The sequence below is a fragment of the Crocodylus siamensis genome, chromosome 2 (genome assembly GCF_052110815.1).
Source record: "Crocodylus siamensis isolate JL-2025a chromosome 2, ASM5211081v1, whole genome shotgun sequence".
Taxonomy (NCBI): domain Eukaryota; kingdom Metazoa; phylum Chordata; order Crocodylia; family Crocodylidae; genus Crocodylus; species Crocodylus siamensis.
Genome location: NC_143396.1, coordinates 128,295,865 through 128,316,281, shown reverse-complemented (window position 1 = coordinate 128,316,281; position 20,417 = coordinate 128,295,865). Strand labels below are relative to the sequence as shown.

The window sequence follows — 20,417 nt, the reverse complement described above, 5'->3', positions numbered from 1 at the left end:
TGTCCACTCAGCACAATTTCAAGTTCTGGGTGTCCCGAGTCACCCCCTTTTAGTGGCCTTCACCTCCCCTACAAGCACAACCAGTCCTCCATGGGAAAATGAAAGCCACAAAAATGTTAGCACCAGTCCAAATTCAAAGGAATGTCTCACCTGGGGTTCCACACACTCTTTGGTGGTGGGTTCCATGCAGAAAAAAAAGCAAAACAGAAAACACCTGGGGTACTTAGCTTGCTTCTTATGCAGGCTCCCAGCTGCTCTTCACTTGGAACTGCCTCCTGAGTCCCCTCTCTCTGCCTCTACACCCCTTAGAAAAGGTTCCATCCCCAATGGCTTCCACAGCCAGACTGTCTGCCCTGGCCTGAGGCTTGGGCTTATACAGGGCTCCCTGGGTCATATGACCCCTCTAATTCCTCCTCCTGGGGCATCAGGTTCTCCCTGCACCTGGACACAGCAGCCTTTTTGCTTCAGGTTCCCCTGCCTGTGAGTTTGCCTCTGGGGACCAGGCAGAAGAGACAAAGAGAAGAAGTGGAAGGAAGCAAGAGAGAAGCAGGGAACCACATAACCAATGGGAAGGGACCTCAACCAGGGAAAGGATGCACCAGCAAACACACAAAAGGCAATAAAGTAAAAGGTGGAGGGAAGAGGGTGCAGGAGGGGAAAAGGGTGCTTGATCCCTTTCCCATTCTAATAATGGGGTAGGGACCCCATTACAGGCACACTGTCAGCCTACATAATCTAGAGCTCTATTGTATAAAGGACACCCAGCATGTGTTCTTAAACAAAGCCATACTATCTTCAGTCCTCTTATCTGTTTCTTTTTGTCCTCTAAACCTAGATTCACTTCTGCAGAACATGCCCAAAGAAATCAGACCAGTGCTTACCACACAATACTTTTGGGTAATGCTTCTTTCTATGACCTTTTCTTTCTGCTTCTTTATTTGCCCTTCATCTGGTCTTCCTTCTCCCATGCACAGTGGAGCACATTGGCTAAACTACTGAATGGACATTGTACAGCACCACTGCATGGGGATGGGCTTATTCACAATGTTAGGAAATTCTCAAAGAGGGCTACCTCTAATTGTTATTCTTAAAGTGTTGCTGCTTCTTGGCCCTAGCAGTTAGCCTTTATTCAGAGAAGTCAGCAAGATGTGTCAATAATATTCTGTGTGCCCAAAAATGTTCGCAAAGTTCTGTTTTATAGTGCAAACAAATAAGAGCAGGCAATTTTTTTGCTCAGAAATCCCCGTAACTGCTACTCCAGTGAACTCTGAACCCAAGAAGCCCTGTCTCCCTCCATCCCCTCACAGCTGTGGTCACAAGGGCTTTGGCTGGCTCCCTGATCCCAACTCTCTTTCTCTCCCCACCCCCCAAACAATATCCTCACATTTGCAACAAGGAAATCCCTGAATTGCCATGACTCAGGGCTAATACGCTAGACAGTCTAGTCCTTCAGCAGTACCCTACACTGTTTGCAGCTGTCTTTCCTACATAATGAGGCTTGATTGCTCTTTCTGTTGAGCTTGACAGAGTGGTTGGCACATCCATTGATTTTAACAGGGTCTGTAATTATCTTCAGATCCAGACTTTGCTGATGGCAGCCGTTAGCACCTTTCAGCATAACAGTATTTGCAGACAGTTTGTAAATGTAAGATAAGAATAACTGGAGTGATATCAACCTTCATTTCACAAGATTTTAATACCCATTATATTACAGATTCAGTTGCATTCTAGGGGTTTCACAGGACAGATAGTAGCAATCCCTGTGTAGCGGGGAGCTTGGTGATCCTGCTACTTTAAGGGAAGGCAGGCTGCAGGTGAGACAGAGTACAATCAAGGAATCCACATGACCCAAAAAGGGCTGAGCTTACAGCAGAAAAGACCAGGGGTTTGAGATGGACAGGCAATCTAACCTTGGGAGCCATGGAGGGAAGAGCTCCTGAGCAAACTACAAGAGGACCCTCTGATAAAGCATCTAAGCTGCTTGAGGTAAATCAGCCTTAGGGCTGGGGAAGCACTGGTGGTTTAGGGATTAAGAATGTAGGGACAGCGGAGGTCTCAACTATCCCCAGGGTGGGGCCAGGACCCAAGGGATAAGGGACAAGGCTGAGGAAGAGGGCCACAACTGAAGAGGGATGAAAGTAACCAGGGTCAGGGACCCAGGGGGTGAGGGTGAGCTGAAGGGGAGATTGCCTAAAGAAAGTAGAGGCTGATAGGGAGGATTATTGCCCCCCTTGGGGTGGGACCATATGACACTCTGCCTCAAAATATTTCAGCTAATAAGAATGAAGATTCTTATTAGCCAACAGAGTCCCTGATCCAGCAGTCTTAAACAACCAAGTACTCTCACTGAACTCAACAGAGTTATTCACCTCCTGTACTGTTTTGATGGATTGGGACCAATGGCCTTACATTTAAAAGCTGGTTTCAGAACCAGCTCTTAAGTCAAATTGTTTACATTATTTCATAAGTCAAAATAAGCAAGGTATAGACTAAGGAACATTAATATGCTCATATGGGAAATGGTATACTTTTTGCTCAATGAAGTTACAGTCCAACTGGAAACTTCCAATGAACTTGGATTTTGACGTAATGTACCACAGCATCCTTAACGGAAATTTGGTGGTATTTGGGGCATCAACATTTCATGATTTTTTTTTTTATTTTTTTCCTATGAACTGAAGCAGGAGTTCCAACTTTGCTACCCAGCATATCTATGGCTTCTCAATAGGGCAAGAAATATAATTAAGTGGATAGGGCACTAGATCTACCACTGATCAGCTGTTTGACCTTGGGTACATCACTTCCTTTCTGTGCTTGTTTAACCCTCTTGCTCATTGCCTATGTAGGCTCTTAAACATTCAGGATAGAAAGTGGCTGTATAGTGCCACTGGTATTCCCAGTGCCCAAAAATGTTCGCAAAGTTGTACAAATATTGTACAAATATTGAATAATTGTTGTAAAATAACCCTTCAACCTTCTCCACCCAATTAAAGGCCTTATAATGTATCAAATCAGGCACCAGTACTCAAGTACACACCAACTATGGGCTTTAATTTTATAGATGGGATAAGAGGTGCAAGGGATGGGTAAGAAAAGGAAACTTTCCCAACACAAGAACTACAATTCTTACCTCCACTGCAGCAGACAATTTAAAAGCCAGATTTACTGTCCATGTTTACACATATCTTCTATCAGTTTCAGGGGGATTTTTTGTTCCTACACAGGCTAGAAAGCATGGAATTATTATAGAGTAGAAGTAAACCATACAGATAATTGATTCCCCACCACCACCACCACCAAAATAAAACTGTTGCAGGTTGACCCAAAATTTTAAAAAAATCAGTTTCCTCAGTGATACAAACTCCCTCTCATGTCATGTTACCCAAACAATTTGGTCACTCTGACAAGAAGCCTAGTTTTGTTTTTTCCCTCCACCCCATTCCATGTTAGGTCTTGGTTCCCTTTTTCAAAAAACAGAGCAAATTTGGTATCAAAAAGGTTGTTTTCAAATTTAAAAACTGAAATGTTTCCTTTTTAAAACATTAATTTTGACACCTCCCCCCCCGCCACACACACATCTTTTCAGCTAAACTCTCTGCCCCATTCAGTAGGAATTTGCAACTAGTTTTGGAAAAACTGAAACTGCATTTTTACAGCAAACAAAATTATTTGTCGAAAAAAACTTTTCCAGCTCTGGGCAGAAGTACCTCATCCCAACCTCCTACTGGTAGAGTGACATGCACCTTACTTTCCTGCTCAGAGCCTCAGATGTTTTGCTTTCAGATTCAAGCTTTCTCTTTTCACTGAATAATGTGCTATATCTCATTAATGATGGATGCCTTTCCTGAGTCGTTAGATGGATCTGTCCCAGTAAGAGGAACCTTTAAAAAAAGATGAAGAACAATTTAATTGAGTGGGGGAAAAGGTGGTGGGGGCAGAAACTGGCCCCTGCTGTGAATGAAGTGATGAATTGATTTAAAAATCTTGATTTCAGGGATTATGGGCTGTTTTCTTATTTATGTTCCCTGCCAGGTAACATTTTCCTCATTTGGTCTTAAAACTACTAAGTCTGTCTCACTTCAATAAGAGATCTATGAAAGAGAGAAAAGGTAAAGCAGATACAGGGGAAAAAAATGCAAGGCTGTTTCACAATCCTATCAAAGTGCAGACAAAAAATGAATAACTCGTATAATCTTCTTGAAGTCATCCAGAGATGGCAGGGGGGTGGTAGATTAATGTAATGAAGGGGACAGTGAATGGGGATTTCTCTTTCAAAGGAAGGGTACAATTACACGTTTATTAAGGAGCTTTCCTGGCATGACTGCTAATAGAGCGAATTAATCAACAGCAAGGCCCAGATTTTCAATGAAGTTCAGCTTCCAGCCATCCCCATTAAAGACAATGGGGGAGGAGATAGCTGGGTGCTGAGCTTTTGAAAATGTAGACACTTACCTTACGTGGCTTTGTGGGAGCTAAGCTCCTTAAGAAACCTGCCCAAATAAAAACACAGGTGATGCTAATGTAAAAGTTTAAGAAAAAGCTTCATTTTAAGAGAGCTATATGGTTTGCTTTATATATTGAAGTCCTTATTCATCACCATTGAAGTTGCAATGAATGTAGTGGGGACCTGTGCTTATAATGGCTAAAATGGTTCTTTTAAGTATCAGAGTTACTACAGTTTAGCCTGATACATTTAATCCCTAGTCGCACAAAGAAGCAATGTGGGATCCAGACTGGAAATTTTGGCAACTAAAACTACATTAATCAGTTTAATATTTTCCAGTGTACCATTTCTCTGACTCACTGTTAGAGCTTAGCTAGCCATTTCCATACAAGACATGGGAATCAGGACAATGGTCCACGTAAAGCTTTCTCCACCCATCACACATCAGTGAATTGTTAATAATGTTTAGAACTCTCGAAACATCATCACATATCTCATTTGAACTCACTCTATCACATCGCTCCAAGAAAAGGAGTGTTTTTATGCTAAGTTGGCTATTTTGATGTAAAATTCTAGTGAAGACAGGGCACTGGTAGTTTTTACCTTGAAGTAACTAGCTGAAGTCTACCAGCTGCAGTCCCCAGGGTTTGCCAACAAAGGGGTGGGCCCTGCCCCTCTGCTCCCTAACTGGCTAGGCTTAACTAGAAAGCCCAACGCGGGGCGAGGTGACCCCTCGGACCCTCCGCCACCCCAGCACTGCCAGCTCGTGCCCCATGGAGCACCCCCGGGCGAGGGCCCCGCCCCCATCCCCAGTAAATCAGTTAAGTCTGATACTACATTCAACCAGGTTTATCTTAAACAAGTTTCAGCCATTTTGGAAATGGTTTATGTGCAGTGAACTTCCGTTTTGTTACATGTTTAAACCAATTTCTGATCACTTAAACTGGTTTATGTGCAACTTCTGTCCCTGGGCTATGAGACTTATATTCTTGGGGATAGGGCACCAAGGGAAAACTATAACACACATTCAGTAGCGTCACAAACATATTTGTAAAGCTCTTCACCTCCTACAAATGAGGTGAGGATCATGCAACAAACTGTAAAATCACATAATGGATTGCAGAACCATTTACTATCATGTTCCTTATTGAGTATTTTTGAACACCTCACCTGTCCTCCCTGCTGGCAGATCTTATCCTAACATTTTGAGCCACAAGCAGGCATCATGTTTGTATCTTAAATCAACGTGTCAGGACAATGTTTCTGTCTAAAAAAGAATGGAAAAACAAAAACACCAACTCACAAATCAGGGCAATAGGATGCAAAAATCTACAGAAACACAAGATTCAATTTAAGGTTTTAAGCCCACCGTTAGGAAGCACCGAATTATGGTTCCTATAGCAACTGTGACACAATTTACTTTATATACCAAGATTACAATGTTAATGTAAAAATATATACATATACCATCATTCAAATGCAGCACAGTCTCTCTGAGACTACTGTGGAGACTGTAGTGCTATGCTAATATCACCATACTGCCACATGAATTATTTGCTTTCCTTTTCAAATGATGTAAGCACCTTTGCACAACGCACAGGTGTAAATAACCGTGAGGGCAAGGTGAGAGATGGGTGCTAAGGGGCAGGTTTTCAGAAAACTCAGCATTCACCAGGTCCCAATGGGCTTTCAAAATGAGTTGCAGATATGACCAGATACCCCTCAATGCTGTTTGAGATTATTTGATTGCATTTGTATGTAATGACTGTAAACTCCTTAGGCCAAATGAGTGACCAGCTGGAGCAGGCACTGTAGTGGTGGATCCAGCGGAGGGTGGGGGGTAGAGGAGGAGAGGAGTACCCACACAGGTGTCACATGCAGCATGAGTCCCAGAGTGGGGGCCACAGGCAGCACATGTCCCAGGCCCTGTGTGTGGGTCTGGTCCAGTACCAGAGGCTGGATGATGTGGCTCTACAGGCCAGATCTTGCCCACTTGCTGCATCTTTGACACCCTTGCCCCAAGGCATGAACATGCCAGAAGGAATGATTTGTGGAAGCCAGTGCCCATCCCTGTGATGTGGCCTGTGGAACAAGCTTGGTATTTTTTTAGCTTAAGGAATTTCGAGGCACAAATCACATTGTCTTTTAATAGGAAATGAGTGCCTAAATCTCCGAGACGCCTTTGAAAAAATCCCAGCTGAGGAACATAAGAGTATTGATGGCTGAACAAACAGGATAGTGAACTGTTTTATAAAATGCATTTAAAAATGAAGATGCTAAAACGTACATATAATTCCAGGCTACCAAACTTCTGGTAAGTGGGGGGCCCCCACATTACATGTGCCATAGTCTCCAGGGCTGTACAAAGCATGGGCCATAGACCAAGGTCCAGTCACTGCATGGGTGTCCCCCACTGGGCTCTCCCCTTTCACAAGGAGAGCCCAGCATGCCCATGGACCCCCTGTTGGACAGCCCTATTATAAACTGATTTCTAACCACATTGCAAGACACTGCATCAGCCTCACTGTGTTATGGATCACACCCCTCACTGCAAGTCACACTTTCTATTTAAAACTCTTGCATTATATTCCTATTCTACTCCTTTTCTTGCTAATGAACTTCCTTTGGAATGGAAAGAAAGGAAAACATTGACCGAAAAGACCTGATTTCTGAGCAGACCAGCCCAAACCCAGTCCCAGCACAACACTGTTATCTTCAATGGAGTCACAGCTAGGGCAAATCTAGACCAGGCTTTGTAATCTAATCATTTGCAATGACATTCAGAATGTCTGAAAGCTTATTGATTAGTTTATAATCATATTGTACCTCTTTGGATGCCAAACGAGTGACCACCCAGAATACTTAAAATTCATTTTGGTATTAGGTATGTTTATCACTGCTAACAAATGCAGGCCCAACATCCTCGGTGTTTTAGGACTATGCTATCCAGTACAGAGGGGCTATAAGGTGAATGCAGAATTGTCCTGGTATAGGGGTACTCTGCTGAGGGCAGCTGTATCAGATCTAGGCTTCCAGATTCCTAACCCAGGGGACAGTTGAGAAGTAAGGCGAGGTCATGCCTGAGCTATGCAACACTGTCTCTGCCCCAGCCAGGACTGTGCACACCCTACACTGGTTGATTTAACTTAATATTGCTAGCTGCTCGATATACTGTTGGTGTGGAGCTGGCCACAAAGACTAGGAGAAATCACTGTTTCCTTGTCAGGGAGCACGTCTATATGAGACACTACTGTGCAGTGAACCAGCTTAATGAACCAGCTGTTTGTCTCCCTTCCTTCCTCCCCCCATCCCCCAACAAAAACTAAAACATTGTTCTTCACACTCAAGGAGAGCTTGAGAGAGAAAAAAAATGAATGTGTCACAGGATTATCCCCAGCTGCTCACTGTGCTGAGCAAAATAACCCTGATTCAGAACTGAAGTAGCGAAGTTCTCTGCTCACAGCACAGACCCAGCTACAGAAAAACAACAGTTCTGCATGTATAGCTTAATACAGGCATTTGATATTATGATCCCAACTCCTCTATCAGTCAGTGTGACAGGGGAACACTGCATTACAATGGGAGAGACTGAAGACAAGGACAGCAGGCCTACCCACCAGTCAGGCATGATTACAGCTTTGCTTGCTAATGTTTGGTCTACAGAGGAGCATACATCATCTTTATTACAATGTGTAGGAGGATCAAATAGGCTACAAATTACACCTTGTAACCCTTGGAAACAGGATAAGGTCTCACATCTACTGTGCACTACCATGTTGTGTACAGTACCCATGTGCAGACAGGACTTCACAGAAATTCCCTTGCACCAGGAAGCAACAGTAAATGCTATGAGCAGATGATTATGTCAAGGATCCGGTTGCCACCATGGAGAGCCAGGTAACCTGGAATGATTCAGGGAAAGGGACTGAAGTGGTCGAAGAAAGGATCAATCACTCATATTTCTGAAAGTATTGCAGTGGCCACTCAGTATTGCAAGGCCTGACTCTTGTATGTTCTACGCTACTTAGTTGATAAATCCATGCCTTCTGCCAGGTACTGGAGCCCCAGTATGGGCACTCTGTACACTGCCCGAACAGCTGGCTTAACACAGTATGAATCCAGCAGGATTTGGCTGCATAGAGCTGCCAGAAGTAAGACAGGTGTGCCTATGCTCTGGTGGCACTGCAGTAACAGCCTCAGTCTGCCCCCAGAAGTTCTGGAGGTGGAAGCAGCCGTATGTAGACAAGGCGTTAGATAGCGCAGTCCCATTTCAAAGGTGACTTCAGCAGCTGGCATGTGTGAAACCTAAGTCAGAGGCAGAGTAAATTTAATAGAGGCTTATATGGGCCTAAGTAAGTCCTGCCACACTGAGGACACTAAAGCCTAGCTCATTTTTCAAATTGAGGCCTGTGTATAAAAAACTTTCAGGGTCCCACCAAGCTCATAGCTGAACAGCTCACAGCCCATAAAGACATTGCCCCCCTTCCCCCCCCCAGAAGTATTTTACAAAATGTGTACATTTTTATAAAAAGCAGGGGCCTAAATTTAGGCTCCCAACTCCAGATTTAGGTAGAATACTGCTACCCCAAAAGGGAGACATCCTGAAGGTGGCAAAGAACGAAAAGCATCCAACAATTCCTGAACTAAAATTGCATAATACCAACAATCATACACACAGCATCATGTATGGACAGCAAGTGCTAAGCAAGCTATCAAGTCTTCACAGGAGTCCACCATGTTGTTTTCTGTGAGTGTAGCCAATTGTCTCCAAAGACTTAACTAACAGCTCTTGCTTTACAGCCAAGGTGGTAGCTGACTGTGCAAAACAACTAGTAGATTCAGGAAAACATCTAAACCAGCACCCATCTCCATCTGTGTTGCTATCTTCTCTTTTCAGTACATCTCTTCCAACCCAGTTTGGTGAAACAAGACCATCCATGCTGACAGCAGAGGGACCCACGCAAGCTTCAGCCATCTCTCCTTTACTCATGCAAAATGGGTTAGAGCTGGGCCCATCAAATATATAACTGATGTTAGGGATTTTAGAAGCTGAATGGTAGCAAGGTGCTTAATTCATGGGATTTTGATGGGAGGTGGGTACCTAATACCTAATACCATTAGGTATGTTTTAAAGTCCCACCCACAGTTCTTTAGTGGGCTGAGCACCCAGGAACTGTGCTTGAGTGGATTTAGAGAATGTCTTCACTACAGTTAGCCCAAGAGCTCAACACTTGGGTCTAAGCAGCCATGTTCACCAAGGCTGGGTGTGAAAAAACAAGTGGCAATGCTCCACCTGAGTTCCTGTATTCTCCTGCGGGGGGCAGGATGGGGGTGGCATGCACTTGTTTGTGGGTCCTGTTAAAACATCTTGGGCACATGTTCCATGGGTCTTTGTGCAATGAGCCAAGCTGTCCTAAGGCCCTTTCCCCCAGAGCTGTGGGAAAATTTGTTTCTCCTGCTGAGCATGGAGTAGAAGGGGAAAGCTTGGGTAGACTAATGGGTCTTCAGTGATACAACCTATGTCCTTGCTGCAAAGAAGGCAGGATATCAACTTGAGCCAAAGCAACAGTGAGCTTGGACCTATACACAATGGGGTGACCAGAATTCAAACACATTCACATTTGAGTGAAGGATTTCTATACTTGTGGGAGGGAGAAGAGTTCATGGCCAGCATCTAAGAAAGAACAGAGGACAGGACTGCAGGGAAGGCATACCCTAAATTTGGACTCCTAATTCTTTCTTCAATCTTGACATGAGCAATTTGCCTACAGTCACACAAGAAGTCTGTGGCAGAACAAGAAAGGGAACACAGGTCTCCTTAGAGTTGTAGGCACAAGGATGCCCACCTCCCTTCTGAATAAATCTGAGATGGGTGTAGCTGCTGGCAAAAGCCAAAGCAGCTTGCAATTTTGTTCAGGGAAAGCAAGTTCCCACATTTGCCTGCTGTCAGACTTTGTTACTCCCTCAGTTTACAAGACACCCTCCTACCCCTAACTCTGTCAGAAAGCCACTGTGGCTCATGCATCTTGGGAGTAAACCTAGGCTGGTTTCTAGTTTCCATGGAAATGATACCAGCCTTATTGTTTCTTAGTGTCTCTGAGAAAAGCCGGAGGAAACTCAGAAGTTTCAAACACAGAGATTTGCCTAAAGATTTTTAAAGCTGAAATTCAAAAGAACCAGGGTATACCCTGGCATAATCAAGCTCTGCTGCTGGAGCTGGCACTTAGGATAAAACTCTGTGAAGCTGAGCCCTGAGAGTGCAAGCCATTGTGAACAGACACCAAGATGAGGTTTACACAGTGCCCCTGCAAACAAAATCCCAGCTTTCCCTGGAAGCTGAAATGAAGGCTTTGAAGTCTGAGGTTTGCTGTTCCCTCAAAGCCAGGCAGTGATCATCTACCAACTCCTAAATAACCCTCGAGTAGCTACACTAGGAGCCATTAAGCTCAAAGTTCTCAGTAAACTGAAAGCTATTATAACCTGGGATACCTACTGTGACAGCAGCTGCTCCCTGCTGCTATCGCAGCATGGTCACACATGCAGAAAGCCAGCCGGGCTGTCATGGCAGCAGTACTGAAGCTATCAAGCCATCATGTTTCTAACCCTCACCCCATTCTAATCTATCCTGTTAGATGACTTGCAGGGAAGCATGATCGTCTGCCTTTAGTGTGTTAGGTAGGCGTGGTTCAACTTCCACCCATGACTAGTTCCATAGACGTCCCCCATCTAACAGGAAGTGCTCTCTGCTGCCAGAAAAGACAAATTAGTTTGGGAAGAGAGGTCTGCACAGAATCATGGGTGCTAGCAATATGCAATCCACCTCCCAGCCCTACCCAGAAAGCAACAGGGATGTTGTTCTTATAGGCATCTTCCAGTATATATCAGGAAAACCACAGAACAGCTGTGAAAAGAGGAACATATTGGGATTTTCCCAAGAAAGCATTCAGTGCTCCCATACAAATCTATGAGAAAAAAAGATGAGTCTCTGATTTCAGTGGCAGATGACTCGAGCCAATGCTGAGGACTTACGGAAAATGTCTCCAGCACTCTTTGAAAGTTAGTCACAGTTTGTCTTCAACATCTTCTATTTCAGCCCCATGAGCTGTGAACTCATCACACAGGTAAAGTTCACATGTGTTTATGGATAAGTGTCCTTCTCCCTACCACCTCCCACCACCTTTTTTTTTTTTCAGAAAAGAATAGTTTTAAATGCTCATTCTAAATGGTTTCAGAGTGTTAATAACCTGTTTGATCAGGTTAGACTGTCTGGAGCTATGTTATTGCCATTAAAAAGATGGAAACGCTCAGTTCCAGTAATTGCCCACTGACAATGTTCAAATTAGACCTGTAGGGAAAAGCAGCTCCAATTAATGGATCCTTAAACTAGCCAGATTCACAGGCACAAATTTTGCTGTCAACATGGCACTGGAAGATGGGCTGGAGTGCACCCTCAACAAGTCTGCAGATGACACCAAGCTGGGGGGAGTAGTAGATATGCTGGAGGTAGGGCTTGGATTTAGAGAGACTTCAACAAATTGGAGGATTGGACCAAAAGAAATCTCATGAGGTTCAATAAGGACAAGTGCAAAATCCTGTACTTAGAACAGAACAATGCCATGCACTGATATAAGCAGGGGACCAGGTAGCTAATCAGCAGCTCTATAGAAAAGGGCTTGGGGTTACAGTGGACAATAAGCTGAATATGAGCAACCAGCGTGCCCTTTAGTGAAGAAGGCTAAAAGCATACTGGGCTGCATTAGTAGATGTAGTGCCAGCAGATTGAGGGAAGTGATTCTTCCCCTTTATTTGACACTGATGCTGCCACATCTGGAGTACTAATGTCCAGTTTTGGGCTCCCCACTTCAGAAAGGACATGGACAAATTGGGGAAAGTGCAGCAGAGGGGAATGCAAATGGTCAGTGGCCTGGGGCACAAGACTTCTGAGGGGAGGCTGAGGGAACTGGGCTTACTTAGTCTGGAGAAGAGAAGATTGAGAAGGGATTTAATAGCAGCCTTCAACAGAGGATGGAGCTAGACTGTTCTCAGTGGTGACAAATGACAGAACAAGGAGTAACACTTTCAAGTTGCAGTAAGGGAAGTTTAGGTTAGATATTAGGAAGAACACTGGAACAGGTTACCCCAAGAGGTGGTAGAATCTCCATCTCTTTAGGTTTTCAAGACCCAGCTAGACAAAGCCCTGGCTGCGATGATCTAGTTGGGGATGGTCCTGCTTTGAGCAGGAGGTTGGGCTGGATGACCTCCTGAGGTCCCTTCCAATCCTCATTTTCTATGATTGTTAAAAATACTTCTGGCATTGTTAAAAGTGTTATCAGATTCCTATGACATCACCAGAATGCGCAGTGGTAATTCCCTGTCAAATTTCAGTATTCTAGTCTCAGTCGCAGTAATGTTCTACAATGGAGAAAATGGTTGTTTTCCTCTTTAAGACAGATGAGCCATATTTGCACACACTTTACAGAAAAAAAGGAAAAAAATCAGATATCAGTTTTCAGTCTATTGTACAAGAGTTTCTGAAAAGTATTAGCAATCCAAAATGGGATTAAAACTGGAATGTTTAGGCAACATTAATTATAACTAGCTCTATCCCTCAAGCTATAATAATAATTAGTTCTCCATGAAGCTTCTTGGGTCACATACAGTATTGCAGTTTCTGGAAGTAATGAATGAGCTGAGTGGAAACTGGAATGAGTTGGCCTACATTTTCCACATCATCCACTAGTTGTGAGTGCTTTGCTTGCCAGAGATGGCCTGATCCAAGCACATGCTGTTCTCAAGAAGGTCAGCTGCAGTGGAAAATAATTCTGGCAGAGAGAGTGGTCATTACTCCTGATATGAATGATGGTGTCAGTGAATAATGACAAGATAAACTGTAAGCTCTTCAGGACCAGAGCTAAGGTGAGAGCCAATAGGCAGGCACAAAGGACAGACAGAGGAGCATGAGGTAACCACTGAAATGATTATGATGGCCAAAACAAAGCAGTTACAACACACCAACTGCCTGGCCACTGTCAAATGGTTTGCAGTTATTCTGACTCCAGCAAAAATAAGCATCAATTATCATTATTTGCTTCTGCAGCATTATGATACTACACCAAAGCTCCAGTCCCAGTTCAGGGCCACACTGTGCTAGAGCCTGTACACACATAGAACAAAGATCCCATCCCACCCCAAGAAGCTTGTGATCAAAATAACCAATGTGACCCTACGTTAGGTATAGCAATACATTGCCAGTATGGATGCATCCCACTGTTGACGTACAGCCATTGATGCTGCCCCAGAGTTGCCCAACACAGACATACTGGCCAGAATACAGCACCCTAGGAATTCTGGGATACTCACCAGGAAAGATGTCTACCACAGCTCAGGCAAAACTTTACACCAGAGCAGTGCTAACAGACACTTAGTCATAGTAGGTTCAACCAGGCTCTGATCGATACATAATAAATGTTCTCATAATACCAGAACAAGGAGAAATATTGTGAAATGAGATAAGAGGACATAAGAGCTTTGGAAGGATATAAACCTTTATGATTCAGGGAATGAGCCATCCTAACTAATCGGAGTCACGAGAAAACTTCCTTGGGGCAGCTTATCCTGTAACTCATGACTACCAGGTTTCTTGCACATTACTCTGAAGGAGCTGGTTAGTGCTCACTATCTGACCATGGCACTAATCCAGTCTGTGTGGACAAGTAGGTCCGTTAAACACAGACAGAGTTTAAGTCTACAAAACACATCGAGACCCCTTTGAATAAGGTGCTACAAGGAGCTGGCTGGAAACTGCAACGCTGGGCCTGCAGAGTCCCATGAAGAATCACAGATAAAAGAAATCAGATGTAAAATGGAACAAAGCCTGGGATTTCTGAACTTCCAGTAGAACAGGCATGCCAACATTTTATTTAGAAAACAAAAGTAAAAAAAACAATTCATGTCAACCCTTTCCCAAATACTTCTGATGCTTCCCAGCTGCCTGTAGCTTGAGGAAGAAGGGTGTCAGGGCTCCCCAGCTATCCCACACTTAAAGACCCTAGACACACTGACTCCAAAGAAGCCCACTTGCCCAAAGCAGCCCACCTACTAGGCTATCCCAGTGAAGAGGAACCTGAAAGCCCCGCGTTCCTTGGCTCTGAAATGATCCTGGAAGGTTTGGGGTCTAGGCTTCCTACCAGGGTTCTGGGAGTCCAGTGGAAGAAGTGGTAGGACATCTGCCCAGAAACCTGCCTGGTAACCAACCAACAGAACGTTGCTGAACTAGAGATGTTCGTATGGAATGCTTCTAATTCAGTGAATTAGGATTTTCCACCTGAAAAATATGGTGCTGGAAAATCCCCCGTCTATGGTGGTGCTACATAAAAGGTGAGACACACTCTTGTTTATGAATCAACCATTTGCTTTTCCAAACAGGATTATTTTCTCATATCTTTCCCCTTGTAGGCTTTTATGTTCACATTTATTGTTTATGCACACAAAAATAAAACTGTTATATGGTTAATGCCCCGTTAACGTGCTTTAAGCGTGCTTTAAACATTGTTGACTTTGAAGCGTTCCACTCCAAAGCTTTACAGGTATTTTGAGATTAAAAGTACCATTTCCTTTTAGCTCCAACAATTTAAAGAACCCAAGTACAGCACTGAGATAGAAGAAAGCCATTTCAAAAGCTGAAAGGAATTCAGGAGATTTAGCCACTTTCTATCTAGCTTAAAATAAAGTTGCTGTCCTGTTCTTTCCTATGGCTTATGCCTCTGACAGCAGACATAATTAAAGCTATAGAGAGAGAAATTGCTGCTTGTTCTGAATCACTGAAACTTGACAACCAAGAAAATAATGCCAAGGCAACCCTTCTCCCTCTGCCTCCATCCCACTCAGCAAAACTCTCAGCAGAGAATGTAAATATGCCGCTAATGGGGATCAGTGTAAAATGAGGAAACCTGTCCGGTGTATTCTGTATCCGCATTCACACACCCATCACGCAGACACTTTATTTTCCAAGGTGTAAGTGAAGCAAATACCAGTCTAATGTGGCAGGTCATACTGTGATCAGAACTTGCCCCCACTCAGAGAATTAAATTACTTGCTTAGTCGTTTTAACCTTTTGACCACTGGAGGCAGATGACATGGTTTTCAAACCCTACTGTCATCAAGTGTCTGGACAACCTCTTCTTCCAGCATCTATTCTCTAAACTGAGTCTTCTCTGAACCATTGCTAGAACCATTGCCATGCTGGAGCATCCTCTTCTGTTCCTTGCTAACATGCACTCTCAGCCCCAGGCTAGCTCCTTCCTCAATCCCTTCAAATAAAAAAACTGCCCATCCCTGCAGGTTCCTGGCCCAAGAGTTGAAGTAAGAACCAGGAGAAAAAGCAGCCTATCCTAATTAAAACATGAGCCAGGGATGAGAGGGGGTTTAAGGCAGTTGAGAGGTGGAAAGGATCGTTATGTGCCCTGGACAAGAGTTACACCTTGCTTCCTTTGAGTGATTATCCTACCCTATCATACCTGGCATGCCACCCCCAGCAGGCCCAGCTACTCAGACTCATTCAGAGTTCCCTCTAGTTCCAATGAGTGGCAGGCACATGTATGTGAGGGCTGGGGAAGTAGGACAAGGCATCAAGTCCAGCCCCTTGATATTGCTAGTAGCAATACAGATCATATGGATCTAGTCCACAAAATATATTGGCTTTCATTTTAAAACTACTTAGATGTTTTGCCCCAACTGGAAGCTGTTCCAAAACCTCACTAGTCTGATGATTGGAAACATGTTCAGGGCTGGTTTACATGCATTTTTTCTTGCTTCAACACAATCCTTTAGATCGAACGCCTATTTTCTCTCAAACCTACCCCGCTCTCAGCCTTTCTCTTGCCAGGCTTAGCAAACCAAGCTCCATACAATGGGCTCTCTATTCGCCATATCATTCTAGGAGCCCTGCTCTGTCCCTTTTCTTGTGTGAGCTTTCTTGAACATGGGTGACCAGAATTGTACACCATATCCCAGATGAGGTCTCACTAGTGTCTGTACAATGACCTCAGGACTTCCACATCTCCACTGGAAATCTAAACTGATCTATCCTAGGATTTCATTTGCCTTCTTCACAGTTGTATCATGATGGTGACTCATAGCCATGCTTTGAGCAATTCAAATACACAAATGTTTCTCCTCCTCTGTCATTTCCAGCTGTTGAGCTCGTGCAGAAATTTTTATACATAGACCCTAAGAGCTTGATTTTGTACCTTGTACTGTTGAATTTCATTCCATTTCTATTGCCTGAGTCCTCAAGGTCACCTAGCTCTTCCTGGAATATATTTCAATCCTCTTCTGTATTGATGATACCTTCTTACTTGCATTATTAGTGAATTTCATTTATTTAGCGCACTCCCATTTTTTTTGAGGAACTCCACTAGTACTTCTCCTCCAACTAAACAGTTACCTTTTAACACAATTTATTGACATCTCTTTAACTAGTTCCTTATCCACTTACAATTCTTTTTTTACTAATGGCAGTCTTCTCCAGCTTAACCAATGATTTCCTATGTGACACCACATCAAAAATGTTACTGAAGTCCAGACATACCCAGATCTACCATATTTCCTTCTATCTACAAAATTATTTATCTTATCAAAAAGAAATATCAGCTTAGTCTGCCGTGACTTACCCTATGATAAACTCATAATGCCTTTTATTCCATTCTCCATTTACCTCCACATATGTAGACTTTTATTCAAAATTGGTTTCAAAGCCTTGCCTAATATTGAAGTCAGAATGATGGACCTGAGTTTGTCCAGATCGCTGTTTTGTCCCTTCTTAAACACAGGTCCACTGCCTGCTATTCTCCAGTTGTCTGGTTTCACCCCACAGGAAAGATTTATTAAAGTCCTTGTTGCCAGACTTGCCTATTCACATTCCAGTTCTTTTATTGTTCTTGGAATGGCAATACCCCAATTGTCAGGGCATTAACATCTTTAAGTTTTGATTCTACCTTGAAAGCTACACATTTTCATTTAGATGCATGTAGTCCCATTAGTCACTCTGCCTCTGCCTTCACATTCTGCATCATTCTCCTTACTAAAAACTGAGGGAAAGTATTTGTTTAATTTTTAGGTCCTAATTGGCTATCATTAACTGTGAGAAGGAAACCTAGAAACTATTACTGTGAAATTGTTCTTAAGCACAGGAGGAAGCAACTGGCTAGCTCCTAGCTAGTTTCTTTAGACAGCCCTGGCAGATGTGTCAGGCTTCTTTGCAATTGTGCACCTCATGTGAGAGCAATGCCCACAAAGCTGCCTGTCTGTTAATGTCCCCAGCTGTAATTAATCCATGATGTCATTCTATAGTGTCAGCAGCACCATATGAACCAATTATCATTCTGAAGGACTATAGGATAGTAAGTACTCCATGAAAATTGCAATTATGTACCTAATTATTCCCAAGGATCACAAGTTATTTTGTCAATGTGAAAAGAATTGTGGGTACAGGGAGGAATCTAGCAGATGTCATCAGCCCACCTAAGGGAACCTGGATGTTCTGTCCAACATGAACCTTCAGTTTATTGTTAGGAGAATGGAATGGTCATACTCAGAGACTAGGGTATTCCCAAATACTGCAACACTCAGTCAGTATGAAAGCATTTGGCAAAAGAAACCATCAGTTTTAAAGTTGTCATGTTGTTACTGCCCAAAGCCTTTCATGCAGAAAAGATGGCCTCTGGATTAAGACTCAGTAGAGCAGAGTTCAGTTCCTGGTTTCACCACAGGAACTTCCTGGAGCTTCCTGTGTGACCTTGGGCAAAATCATTTAACTCAGAGAACTCTTGCTGATTTATGCCAGCTGAAGATTTTGTGATGACTCATCCACATATACCTGTGGCTGGTCTGGTTATCAAAGGCATCATGCCCTCAGTCTGCAGGCTGCCCAGTACACATGTTCAGTATGCTTACTCCCGACTTTAGATTGCGAAGCTCAGCTTCTGCCTCCTTGTTCTTTTGTACCCTTATTACCACTTCCGTGTCCTAGGATCACAGGAATGTAGGGCTGTAAGAGACCTCATAAGGTCATCCCATCCAGCCCCCTACTCAAGACAGGGTCATCTCTGACCAACCCATCCTAGTCAAGTGCCTGTCTACCCTGCTCTTGAAAATTCCCAGGGATGCATATTCCATAACTTGTCAAGGTAGCCTACGACAAAGCTTGACCATCCACCCAGTAAGAAAGTTCTTCCTAAGTTCTCCAGTCTAAATTTCCTCTGCTGCAGTTTGAGTGGAGAAAAACGTATGGAACGCGTAGGGAGAAATAGCACTGTTTGTAGTGGCAGAGATTGTAAGTCCAGAGGGGACTATTAGGATCACTTTGTGAGAGCACCCACAACAGACGGTGCCTTCCCTTTACCCATATTGGGCCTGTTTCTTGGGCACAGCTAGTGTTCTGGAGAAGGACATGGAAACAGGAAAGGGAGGAGGAAAAGATGTCACAAAACTTTGGCTTAAATAGCTTGCTTCCATTGTTGTATTTCCCCATGCAAACACTCACCTCCAGCATCTTGCAAGACAGGATCTGAAATCAAGCAGTTGGCAAGAGAATGTCACTGGACCTGGATTAAAAAAAAAAAAAAAAAGGAAGTTGGGAGAGGAATAGAGAGGGCAGTGTACTGGTTTATCTATACCTGTGTTTTTGGACATACAGAGGGCCTTTCACCCCATCATTTCCATTTATAGTCCTTATGCATCTGTGGGCAAGAACAGCCTCAACTTGTTAGCTTGGCCTTGAGGGGTGGCATGGATGTGTGCCCAAGCTAAGCTGCAGCCCACTCCTCTACCCATCCACTTTCAAGTGACTTTTGGCTATGCTACAACTACACCAGGCTCAGGTGCAGAGCCCTCTCTGTTGCTATTCCCATCATTCCCCATCCCTGTGTCTGCCAACCCTTCTACATACTACTCACTCCTTTCTTGGAAGGATTCACCAAAGAGCCTTTTGGAGAGGAAACCGAGGTTGGTCATAAAGAAGTAGATACATGGAGGACAGGAAGCAAATACCAGTGTGGTAAATGCTGTCAGCCATATTTAATAGTGTTAGTGATGGAGGGGGAAAAGTATTGGCAGGAGAGAAGGGATTTCCTGATCCATGTCTAATATACTTACTTTTATGTATTCCAAGGGGGGTCATCTTCAGTTAAAGATAGAAAGTCTTGAATTTCTTTCCATTGCTCACTTCTCTTTCTCTATGCCTTGGCTGTTACCAGTCACTTGCTTTCCAAAATGGCTGCCAGAAAGGAAGAAAAAAGTTAATAAATGGGTACTGGCTGTTTCATAGTACTATCTCTGCAGTTTTCACCACAGATGCAGGATCTCATGCCTGCCAAGTGTGGCTATTTGTTTGCAAAAGTTTGCTCTCTGACAGGGTTGTGCTGATGGATTGCTATTCGTTTACACCTAAGCCATAAAAACACCTACCATGGATTACAGTTGTATTGTCCCATTTTATGTACTCCAACTCTTAGTGCTGCAGCCACCAATTGTCAGCTTCCTCCTTGCTTTGCCTGTTAAGCAGAAGGCACCCTACAGAGGGGGGCTTCTGCAAAGGTCCTATCTTCCCTTTCCAAAGCAAAAGGTCTGAGACCACAGCCATTGACCTTGGAAATGACTGGCTATATTACCACTGATGCTGCTTGTAGGTGTATTAAGTGTGAATAGTTTGGGGGTTTCATTTAAGGATAAGTGGTCTTGCATTGCATTACATTTACACTGCACTCCTTGTCAAAGAGTGTGCTTGGAAATTAATGACAGGTAGTTGAACTGGCTATAATGGCCTAGTTGTTCCCCTTTAGAGGTTTGTTTCATCCTTCTGTACAGTTTTGGTGGTTGCCAAGGTATTTGCAACAAAATAAATGTTCCATTTATGCAAAAAGATTTCATTAAAGTATCAGAAAACACCAATCACTCGGAAACCAAAATTGCATGG

General features: G+C 43.5%; 1 long non-coding RNA gene across 1 annotated transcript; it reads right to left on the bottom strand.

The window, feature by feature from the left end:
* Nucleotides 1–2,973: 2,973 nt before the first annotated feature.
* On the bottom strand, nucleotides 2,974–19,689 carry LOC149870775 (uncharacterized). Its single transcript, XR_016440490.1, has 5 exons — nucleotides 19,598–19,689; nucleotides 18,987–19,047; nucleotides 5,615–5,711; nucleotides 3,744–3,881; nucleotides 2,974–3,225 (listed from the first exon to the last, which is right to left on the bottom strand). It is a non-coding gene; the product is annotated as an uncharacterized LOC149870775 (long non-coding RNA).
* Nucleotides 19,690–20,417: the final 728 nt, after the last annotated feature.